The following is a 12,742-nucleotide window of genomic DNA, read 5'->3' on the forward strand; positions in this document are numbered from 1 at the left end:
TGTAAAAGATTAGAGAACAGATGATAAAAGAAGGGAAGTCTGATGGCTTCCCAGGCCCAAATGGCATCCCAAAGGCCATGTTCAAAGTGGATCCTCAAAATTGGGCAAGTGTTCTGTCACCTTTATTCACAGAAGAAGTAGGGTCTATTCCACCGAGCTGGAGAGGTTCAATAATACATCCAGTTTATAAAGGTGACGACTGATAATCTCCAGCTAACTACAGGCTTATTGCACTAATAGATGTGGAAGCCAAGTATTATGCCTCACTGATTTTACATGAAGTAATGCAGTGGTCAAGCACTAATACGTTGGTGCCAGTCAATCAAACTGGATTTAGAAGGGCTTTGGCACGAGCACTAATATCCTTTCACTTACAATGCTGGCTGACAAATGCAAGCAACAGAGGAAGAAACTGTATCTGTGGTTTGTCGACTTTAAAGTGGCATTTGACCAAGTTGATCAAGGGATCCTATGGCGTGAGCTAAAAGAAATGAGTATTCCCGCTACTCTTCTGCGAGCCATCAAAGACCTTTACTCAAACACATGTATCCAGGTCAAATTAGGTGATGGTTCAAGGCTATCAAAGAAAATCCCTACTGAAAAGGGGCTGAATCAAGGGTGTGTGCTGGTTCCTCTCCTCTTTAATTTGTTTCTGGCTGACCTATCTGCTGGGCTAGATGGTGTAAACTTACAATCACCATGCTAGGAACTGTTGACGTTATCCCACCTTGCCAATGCTGATGACGTTGTATTGCTGAGTCACACCAAAATAGGTATAAGAAGAGCAATTACTGAGTTAACAAACACTGGCCCCCATTCCAACATTGACGGGCGGCGGAGGCCGCCCGCTAATGTTGCGCGGCAGAAATACCGCTCCGCGGTCCAGAGACCGCGGAGGGTATTCCAAGTTTTCCCCTGGGCTGGCGGGCGGCCGCCGAAAGGCCGCCCGCCAGCCCAGGGGAAAACAACCTTCCCACGATGAAGCCGGCTCGTAATCGAGCCGGCGGAGTGGGAAGGTGCGACGGGTGCTACTGCACCCGTCGCGTATTTCACTGTCTGCTATGCAGACAGTGAAATACAAGCGGGGCCCTCTTACGGGGGCCCCTGCAGTGCCCATGCCATTGGCATGGGCACTGCAGGGGCCCCCAGGGGCCCCGCGACACCCCCTACCGCCATCCTGTTCCTGGCGGGCGAACCGCCAGGAAAAGGATGGCGGTAGGGGGTGTCAGAATCCCCAAGGCGGCGCAGCAAGCTGCGCCGCCTTGGAGGATTCCAACGGGCAGCGGAAAACCGGCGGGAGACCGCCGGTTTTCCTGCACTGACCGCGGCCAAAGCGCCGCGGTCATAATGCCCTGCGGGGCACCGCCGGGCTGTCGGCGGTGCTCCCGCCAACCGTGAGCCTGGCGGTCACAGACCGCCAGGCTCGTAATGAGGGCCACTATGTGGACGTGAACAATCTAGAAATAACTACCTCTAAAACCAAAACAATGTTAATCTTCAAAGGTCCAGTTCAGGAATTAAAGATCTACTTGGATGCTGAACTACTTGAGGAAGTAAATTATTAAAAATACCGGGAGCTTTACCTGGTTAACTAGTTAAATTTCTCAGAACACCACCGCTGTGTAACCAGGAAGGTACACACGCTAACCCATGCTTTTTGCTAGCTCTGCAAAAGAATGGATGGGCCTTCTTTTAAGCCTTTACTGTCTATGATAACTGCCAGATTTCCGCCGACAGTAGCATATTCTAGTATTTAGCCCCCCAAAAAATGCCTTCCTGGCACAAGTTTGATTGGAATTTGACCTTACTTCTCAATCGCTATGAAGAAAGTACGCAGCAATAAAAGCTTGGTATAAAATCAGAGCAACACAGAGCAGTGCATTAAAAGGGTGCTTTGTGGGCAGCATTAGTAAATGATCCTACTTCCAGTCAACATAAATACCTTTTTTCTGCATTAAAACAGACAAACACACTTCAACCTTTGGAAACTAATTTACCTGTACCATGCTTCAAAAACGCAATTAACAGAGCAGCAAAATTGCATTCAGTTTTGCATGATCAGGACATTTTTAGCAAACAATCTCATGCATGGATGGTCATCAACAATTATGTCATGATAAAGCCTGCTCCTGACTTAACTTAAACATTTTCCCCTTCTATCAAGCAAAAACTGATGACCTTATTCTTTGGCAACATTCCAGCCCTAGCAGACTTGCCACATTGGAAGCATAGGGGCCCAACAAATTGTAGATTATTTCATTCTGGAATAGAGGACCTTCTATACCTAATATGCATTTCTCCCATGTCAAAGCAACCTAGGGTCGCTTTGTTGAAAAAAATGTTCTTGGACAGAGGGGTACGTTCGCCTACGCTGGCAATTATTTGCACTTTTAACTCAGAAGACACTAGACTGAATTACAAATTGATAACATTTCTCGAGCGCCACCCAAGTGCAGTGACCACAAATCTGAACGTATACCAGTTAGCACCCTCAGAAGTGCAGATGTAGGTGTTTGTTTAAATCGTGGAAACTGAGCAAGTAATAACGGAAATGTGGCGCAATAGTGGTAATAAGCATTTCAAGCTCATTTATTTTATAGTTGGGCAGCTATTCTTTTTTGACACATTACAGCAGGATAAATATTACATTTTCACAAAGTTATGCAGGGCTAGCTGTCGAATATTAAGCAAATAAATTGATAGTAGCTCCTACCAATTAACTACACAGTGCAGCACAAACCACCGATTTTAGTATGCCATTGTTTATTTTTTATTTGGTATAGTAGAATTGTGAGAGTTAAGAAGTGGTTAACTATTTACCATCTTGACCTTTTAAATGTTTCAAATTAGAAGTGGTTAGAAACTCATATGTGGCATTTAGCCATGTAATTATAAGCTCAATCACAATCTATTTTACATGATCTTATTACTCTTTTTACAATATGTATATTGTTAAACAATATTGATATGTACATCCTTAAAAAAAATCAGTTACAGTGCAAAAGACTAAAGGCTTGATCAGACATTAATGAAATTCAAAAACTGAAATGGTTGTGATCCATACATGCACCGGGAATTGGGCATGTGGGTTCATCTTCAGTATGCCAGTCTGATGCACATTGCTAGTGTAGTTGTCCACATGGCAAGGTATAGACATTTGGCCTGGTAGGTCTTAACAGTATGTAAGGAATCCTACATCAGTGCAGACGGAATAGGTATGTACATGGGGCACACTTCACCAGTCTGCTCACGGAAATGCACCTAAATGTCTGACTCATGGCATCAGACACCCAATGTCCTGTATTAGACAGATGATCATACGATTGTACGGACTTTATTTTTTCAAAAAGAGGCAATGTGGAAAGGGCCACATGCATGTCTACACTTTGTTGGCAGCATAAAGCCCATTACACAGTTCGCCTGCTGGTGGTGTTACCCCTACTGGCTTGCACCAAACCTGTCACTCTTGAATCATAGTGGAAGATTACTTGCAAGACAAAGTACAAAGGGTTTATAAATATGAAATCTCCAGCATGCATCTACATACTCATTACATTGATATGGTTTTTAGTAATGTCCATCAGGGAAAGTAGCCTTTCTGACATGTGTAGAGAGACACTGGGCCCTTATGGTAGTGCTGGAAATTTATCACATGAGTAATATTTTAGGGTTTCTGGTATTTCCATTAGTCAATATTGGAGAACTGTCTAACAGGTCTGTTTAATGGGAGGTAACTAGCCTCCATCTATGTATTAACTACCTGGCACAGAGTCAGTCAATGCAGCAATATGTGCAGCCTTGTTCATTTGCCATATGAGTTAACCAATGCTGAGGCACAATATCTGTACTTGCCATTACTCATTTCACATAGGTTATTGACCATAGGATATACCCTGCTGTATGCTGCATAACAAACACAAGGGAGTTCCTAGGTGGACAATCTGTTCGATTGCATGTGTACACCACATCATAGTTACACATCAGTCTCAGTACAGTTATGGTGATAAGTTTATTTGTGTCAACACTGTCATTTCATATACCTACAATGCCAGCACCTTAGTATGTTTGCATTGTTACATTAGGGAAAGTATATGTTCCAAATGGTGATTGGTCATTACTTGTTCACTAATTGTGGTTGTTGCCAGACATGCCACGTTATGTTTTAAAAAGTTAGTTTATTGTTGATGACAACAAGTACAAGTTGAGCTTTGCCTGATACATACTTCTTCCCATCCACCAGACAACATGACAGCTAAACAAGAAATAGCACATATAGGCCCTCATTCTGACCTTGGCGGGCGGCGGAGGCCGCCCGCCAAAGTCCCGCCGTCAGGTTACCGTTCCGCGGTCGAAAGACCGCGGCGGTAATTCTGACTTTCCCGCTGGGCTGGCGGGCGGTCTCCTTCAGACCGCCAGCCAGCCCAGTGGGAAAGAGGCTTCCACGATGAAGCCGGCTCGGAATCGAGCCGGCGGAGTGGAAGCTGTGCGACGGGTGCAGTTGCACCCGTCGCGTATTTCACTGTCTGCGCAGCAGACAGTGAAATACATGTAGGGGCCCTCTTACGGGGGCCCCGCGACCCCCCCTACCGCCATCCGGATCTCGGCGGTCCGACCGCCGGGATCTGGATGGCGGTAGGGGGGGTCGGAATCCCCGCGGCGGTGCAGCAAGCTGCGCCGCCGCGGAGGATTCAATGGGGCCGCGGTACACTGGCGGGACCCCGCCAGTGGTGCCGGTCCGACCGCGGCTTTACCGCCGCAGTCAGAATCCCCATTGGAGCACCGCCGGCCTGTCGGCGGTGCTCCCGCGGTCCTCCGCCCTGGCGGTCAAAGACCGCCAGGGTCAGAATGACCACCATAATCTGTTTGAAGCACTACCCCCACATTAGGCACATTGCTAAGGCCTACATGTACATGGAGAAAATAAACGAGGAAGGGAAGGCGGGCAGGACCTGGAAGTCTGGAAGGCATATGCAACAAATTCAGGCCAAGGGAACATCAATCCAGGATGTGCCACTGCACTGTAGAGGAGGACCAGTGGCAGTTCCGGGCACATCAAATACTCAGCTGGGCCAAGCACCACAGCATCTGCCCACAACCCTGGCAAGGAGCTCAGGATTTGAGACCCAGGCCCTGAAAGACCTTGCTGACCTGAAGCAGGGGATGGCTACAATAGAGGCTGACTATGTGGGCCATGATGCAGACACTGCAGCAGTCTGCGGCCCAAGTTATTGCCCAGATATAGACCACCCCCAGGCATTCACCTTTGCCCTGTTATTTCAATGTTATTTATATAGTTTAGTATTTTAGCATGGGTTAGAATAGGTTTTAGCATAGGGATAAGCTAGGCTAGTATTATTTAGTTTAAAATGTTTTAGGTAGGGATATGGGTGGATAGGTTTTTTAGTAGGTCGGGGATGATGTGTAGTAAGCGTGTAGCTAGTTTGTGTACAGGTGTAGTTTATGTCTGTATTGTGTGACTGTGTGTCTTGGAGGGTGGTGGGCTGATATTTAACATGTCTGTTGTGGTGTATGTGTAGAGTAGTGTAAGATAAGATTACGTAGGTCAAAATAGAGTTAAGTTAAGGTAGTGTAGGTTAATTAGCATAGGTTAGTTTAGTTATAGTTTAGATAGGGTAAGTTAGTTAGTGTAGAGTTTGTAGTTTTAGATGTTAGTTTTTTTTTCACACTTATAGTATAGAATGTTTTCTACTCTCATGACTGCTTAATGATTCACTGCATAGGAGTTGTTATCTACGCTTAGGTTGTTTTAAGCACATGCTGTAGTATTTCTCTGTAGTGTTTGTATATATGTGTATCTTTAGGAGACACCTATGGACAAGAGTCAGTCAGTTTTGCAGTGGATTCACTTAAGGGATCTTCAACTAAGTTTGCAAACTGTGAGTAGCCCTTTTTCTGTGAATGGACAAACAGCCAAACACAGGTAGTCACCTACTGTTGCGCTGTGTGTGTAAGTTATTCTACATGCATTGCACGGATTAATATTTCAATCCATATTCAGAAATCAAGGATGTGTTGGTTCACTCACTGATGCCAGCCACTTATACACTCACCATTCTACCATTCTAATGTAACATCAGTGTTGTTTGCAGGCTAGTATCCAAGTAAGTGGTCCCTACCTTCCCAGAAAGTTCAATCACCTTTCCCATTGACTATTTGCTAATTGTGGCACGTCATGCTTGTGATCATGGGGGACTACTTAGTAGTTTAGCTACACATAGGGTTCACCTTACCAATTTTCCTTGGCATGTGCAGATTTGTCCATGGGTCTATGGCACAAAATTCCCTTTCGATAGTAGGAAGTGTCTTTTGGGTCAACACATCCACTGTAGTCTAGTTGGTCCAATCAGAATAAAACATAAACCACACTGGTTAAGGATAGTGCATTTATTTACAGGTGTGTAAACAGGCTGATTCACAATTGAGATTCCTACAGCAACAATCAAAACATTGTGTGAGAGTTAAAGGATGTCCAGACACAGTCCATAGGATACATGTCATGTGACATGTGGAGGAGAGGAGTATTCCAGTGAGGAGGAGGTCTGAATTGCCATCAGGGAATGTTGGCCTCTTCAGCAGTTCACAACTGGATTACACTAACAAGAGGGAAAACAGAAAAGAGACAGTACCAGATGACAAGGGCGATGGCATGTTGGTCTACATAGGTCCCATGGGAAACTGGACAAGAGGCACAGACAATGGTTACTGGCTAGTTCTTCATCAGCAATTGGTAAAGTCCACATCTTTTTTGTACTCTGATGTGTGTTCTACCTACATTGAGGGTGGTGGTGTTTGTGCAAAAGATATCTGAGGCACACACACACATCAGGGACTGAAGATGTTGCTCCCCTGTCCCTACCAGCATTTGTCTGTGCCAACAAAGAAGCCAGCACAATGCTCAGAAGGGCTTCCTGGATTGTCTGCACAGCAATAATGTTGCAGTGATAGGCACCCATTGTTGCAATTTAGGAGTCCTGCTTCTGCTCCATAGATTTAAAGATGGTACGTATAGCCTTGAGCTGGGTGGCAACTGCACTGAATTAACATCAATAGGACTGTTGTTGCTGCCTCTGCCTCATGACACCAGCGATGTCAGCCAGGGACGGTTCCAATTTCTGGAGCGGAGTGTAGGTGCTTCTTATTGCCTCAGAGGTGTCCTTATTGGGACTGACGCAATGGGCTGCAATGTTCTCCATCCCCGCCCGCACCTCATATAACATCTGCTGCTGGATTACTGCTGCTTGGCATTGAAAGACTACCTGGTAGTCCAAAGGTGGCCCGGGGCTTGCAGATGAGGTAGGCCCCCTTGTAGGTAGCTTCTCTGGAGACCTATTGATGCTATCAGCTCCTCCCACAACTGGAAGAGGTGATACATTGTAGTCCAAGATTTGCTGAAAAGTTTTCTTGTCCATGGGAGGGGGCAAGATGTCATTGGCAGCCACTTGGTTATCCGGGACAGATAGCTAGTCAGGAGGAGTAGTTTCTGTGGGTTTGTCGATGTATTCAATTGGATCTTGCTATCAGCCTTACACACACTAGAGCACAGCTATCTGCCTTATTGTGCTGCCTGGCATGCCCATTGTTCATTCATGTGAACACAGATCATAATGATCATGCATCAACGCTACTCTATACAGTAAGCATACAGTGCATATACTTACCATGGTTGTGCTATCTGTGAAAACAGTGGCCAATGTGTACTATCTCTGAAGGGATAGGCCCAGTCAAACTAGGTAGATTGCTATCGCTGGTGCTCATCCCATTTCATCATTGCCAAAGTTGGTTATCTGCAGAGTATCACACATTGATTGACTCAGCCTCACACACTTGTAAGTGTAATTAATTCCTCTGGCAATCTTCATTTAGGCTAAGGTACTCGATTTACCGTCACATGTAGGAAAGTACCCCTTTTGGCATGGTTAACCATGCCATACATGTTTTGCCTGGTATCTGATGCTAACTTGACTGAGTGTGTGCTGGGATCCTGCTAACCAGTGTTCTTCCCTTGACTACCATTGCTTCCACAATTGGCACAACCCTGGCACACAGCTCACCCCTTGTAACAGGTACCAGCAGTACCAAGGGGCCTGTGGCCAGGGAGGATCTCTAAGGGCTGCAGCATGTATTATCCCACCCAAAGGGATCCCTCACTAAGCACATGCACACTGTTATTGCAGCTTGTGTTTGCTGGTGGGGAGAAAAAGGTAAAGTCAACATGGCATCCCTCTCTGGGTGCCATGCCCACAAACCACTGCCTGGGGCATAGGTGAGTCACCCCTCTATCAGCTCTTACAGCCCTAAGGCAAGGTGCACATACTACATGTCATGGCATAGCTGCATGCCCAATATGCCCCTACAGTGTCTAAGTCCAAGTCCATTCTTAGACATTATAAGTGCAATGTGGCCATATTGAGTACATGGGCTGAGAGTTTGTCATTACGAACTCCACAGCTCCATGATGGCTTCACTGAAGAATGGGAAGTTTGGTATCAAATGACTCAGCTCAATAAACCCACACTGATGCCATTGTTGAATTTATTGAAAAATGCACACAGAGAGCATCTTAGAGATGCCCCCTGTATTTTACCCAACCCTTTACTGTAAGAGAGAGTGGTCTGGGCCAGGCAGTCACTAACAGACAAGGTTTCTGATCCCATGGGGTGAGAGCCTTTGTGCTCTCTAGGATCAGGGGCAAAGCCTGATCTGGGGAGGAGGGGCTCCACACCCCGCTCCTGCAGGAACTGCAACACTTGGCGATGAGCCTCAAAGGCTCCTGCCTAGGGTTTCACTGCCCCAGTGCATTCCAACTAGTGAAGATGCCTGCCCCCCCCAGAGCAGGCCTTAATTTTGGCAGCAGGTCTGGAGGGAAAACTAGTAGTCATCAGAAGTAGTGTGCACCCCAGCTGGGATTACCCCTAGGGTGCTCAGAGGTAAACCCTGTCTGGCAGAATCCTCCATCTTGCTTTGGAGGATGCCAGCCAATAGGGTTAATAATGTTCCCTCCTCCCCAAAGGGAGTGGACACAGGAAGTGTGTAGCCACCATTAGGGACAGTAGCCTTTGGCTACTGCCCTCTAACCCCAGTGAAGCCCCTAACTCTAGTACTTAGGGGCACCCTCGAAACTTGCTCTTCGAATTCCTAGTGAGCTAAAGAAAAAGAAGAATAAGGACTGAAGAGCCATCCCCAGCAGCGAAGATTCCAGATGGCAAATGACTTGGCCCCAGCCCTACTGGCCTGTCTGCAGATTCGGAACTACTGCAGGACCAGCAAACTCTGCAAACCCCCAGACGACTGCCTGTCCAAGAGCTCCTGAGGACAGCAGCCCTGTCCACAAGAAAACTTCCAAAAGGACTCCAGAGCCTCCCTGGATCTGTGAGTCCAGCCCACTGTGAAACTGATGCCCATGGCCCGAGTCCAGGTGGACCACCAGACCAGAGAAGGTCCACAGGTTATCCCGACCTCGAGTCCACCTTAGGTCGACCCTCATGGCCAACACAACAACACCTGCAGCCTAAATCTGGAGGACCCTTCTGACCGCGATTGGATCCAACTAAGATTCCCAGCACCTAAAGGTACCTCTGCATCCGTAGTCCCCTGGCCTTGGGGAATCCTACATGTGGTCCAAATACATCCAGTGGGTTCTTCACTTACCTGTCCAACCGTTGGTATTCTGCAACTGACTCCCTGGACCTAGCCTGCAGCATCTTTGTGACCCCCGGGTTTCCTCCATTGAAAAGCATTGGGCGCCTGATGCTGTGTTTGCACCCTGCACCTGGCTGCCCCTGTACCGCTGAGGGTGATTGTTTGGTGCTGTTCTTTGCCCCCCGTGCTCATCCAAACTGTAGGAGGCTGGCCTGGTTTGTGGTGGGTACCTTGGGTACTTACACCTTATACCAGGTCCAGTTACCCCTTATTAGTGAAATGTAGGCAGTGTTCCATCAGCTTAGGCTGCCTAGAGGTATCTGTAGCAGAGCAGTTTAAGCTAAACTAGGAGAGATGCATACCTCCTGCAATACTACCATAGTTACACAGTACTTATACACAATTACACAATAAAAGACAATACTCAGTTTTACCAAAAATAAAGGTACTTTATTTTAGTGATGTAGGAGGCTGGGCTGGCTTGTAGTGAGTACCAAGGGGTACTTACACCTTGCACCAGGCCCAGGTATACCTTATTAGTGTAGAGGGGTGTCTAGCAGCTTAGGCTGATAGAAAAGGTAGCTTAGCAGAGCAGCTTAGGCTGAACTAGGAGACGAGTGAAGCTCCTACAGTACCACTAGTGTCATATGCACAATATCATAAGAAAACACAATACACAGATATACTAAAAATAAAGGTACTTTATTTTTATGACAATATGCCAAAAGTATCTCAGTGAGTACCCTCAGTATGAGGATAGCAAATATACACAAGATATATGTACACAATACCAAAATATGCAGTAATAGAAATAGAAAACAGTGCAAACAATAGATAGTCACAATAGAATGCAATGGGGGCACATAGGGATGGGGGCAACACAAACCATATACTCTAGAAGTGGAATGCGGACCACGAATGGACCCCAAACCTATGTGACCTTGTAGAGGGTCGCTGGGACTGTAAGAAAACAGTGAGGGTTAGAAAAATAGCCCACCCCAAGACCCTGAAAAGTGGGTGCAAAGTGCACCTAAGTTCCCCAAAGAGCACAGAAGTCGTGATAGGGGAATTCTGCAGGAAAGACCAACACCAGCAATGCAACAACGATGGATTTCCAGACGAGAGTACCTGTGGATGCAGAGGAACTCTGATGAGCTCTTGCATTCGTTATCTAAGGAATTCCCCAAAGCAGAGACCCTAAATAGCCAGAAAAGGAGGTTTGGCTACCTAGGAGAGAGGATAGGCTAGCAACACCTGAAGGAGCCTATCAGAAGGAGTCTCTGACGTCACTTGCTGGCCCTGGCCACTCAGAGCAGTCCAGTGTGCCAGCAGCACCTCTGTTTCCAAGATGGCAGAGGTCTGGAGCACACTGGAAGAGCTCTGGGCAACTTCCAGGGGAGGTGCAGGTCAGGGGAGTGGTCACTCCCCTTTCCTTTGTCCAGTTTCACGCCAGAGCAGGGCTGAGGGATCCCTGAACCGGTGTAGACTGGCTTATGCAGAGATGGGCACCATCTGTGCCCATCAAAGCATTTCCAGAGGCTGGGGGAGGCTACTCCTCCCCAGCCCTGACACCTTATTCCAAAGGGAGAGGGTTTAACACCCTCTCTCTGAGGAAGTCCTTTGTTCTGCCTTCCTGGGCCAAGCCTGGCTGGACCCCAGAAGGGCAGAAACCTGTCTGAGGGGTTGGCAGCAGCAGCAGCTGCAGGGAAACCCCGGGAAAGGCAGTTTGGCAGTACCCGGGTCTGTGCTAGAGACCCGGGGAATCTTGGGATTGTCTCCCCAATATCAGGATGGCATTGGTGGGGCAATTCCATGATCTTAGACATGTTACATGGCCATGTTCGGAGTTACCATTGTGAAGCTATACATAGGTAGTGACCTATGTATAGTGCACGCGTGTAATGGTGTCCCCGCACTCACAAAGTCCGGGGAATTTGCCCTGAACAATGTGGGGGCACCTTGGCTAGTGCCAGGGTGCCCACACACTAAGTAACTTAGCACCCAACCTTTACCAGGTAAAGGTTAGACATTTAGGTGACTTATAAGTTACTTAAGTGCAGTGGTAAATGGCTGTGAAATAACGTGGACGTTATTTCACTCAGGCTGCAGTGGCAGGCCTGTGTAAGAATTGTCAGAGCTCCCTATGGGTGGCAAAAGAAATGCTGCAGCCCATAGGGATCTCCTGGAACCCCAATACCCTGGGTACCTCAGTACCATATACTAGGGAATTATAAGGGTGTTACAGTATGCCAATGTAAATTGGTGAAAATGGTCACTAGCCTGTTAGTGACAATTTGTACAGAGAGAGCATAACCACTGAGGTTCTGGTTAGCAGAGCCTCAGTGAGACAGTTAGGCATCACACAGGGAACACATACATATAGGCCACAAACTTATGAGCACTGGGGTCCTGGCTAGCAGGGTCCCAGTGACACATAACAAACATACTGAAAACATAGGGTTTTCACTATGAGCACTGGGCCCTGGCTAGCAGGATCTCAGTGAGACAGTGAGAACACCCTGACATACACTCACAAACAGGCCAAAAGTGGGGGTAACAAGGCTAGAAAGAGGCTACTTTCTCACAAGTGACACAAGGCCAAAAATATCTTAGAGGCAATACTCCTTCTGAAGGTAAGTATTATATGCAATATATATGCTAGTAACCAAAATCAGGTAAGTAAAGAGTCATAGAATAGTGCAAACAGTAGAAAATACAATAGATTGCAATGGGCCAAGGGGCAACACAAACCATAAACCAAACTAGTGGAATGCGAATCACGATTTCCACCCTAGGCAAGTGGACTGTGTAGAGGGGCACTGGGAGTGTAGGAAACCACCAAAGGTAAACAAAGTACCCCACTCCAGAGCCAAGAAAAGCAGGAGTAAAGTACAGCAAGTTTCCTCAGGACACACTACAATTCGTGATAAGAGATTTTTCAAGAACAAAGCAAGACTGCAAGCAACAAATGATGGATTCCTAGATCTGAAGACCTGTGGAGAGAGGAGACCAAGTCCAGAAGTCAAAGAAGAGTCCAGGAAGTACAGGAGCCCCTGCCAACCTAGAAGATACGGCAAAAGTG

This window comes from Pleurodeles waltl, chromosome 8 (genome assembly GCF_031143425.1).
Source record: "Pleurodeles waltl isolate 20211129_DDA chromosome 8, aPleWal1.hap1.20221129, whole genome shotgun sequence".
Classification (NCBI taxonomy): domain Eukaryota; kingdom Metazoa; phylum Chordata; class Amphibia; order Caudata; family Salamandridae; genus Pleurodeles; species Pleurodeles waltl.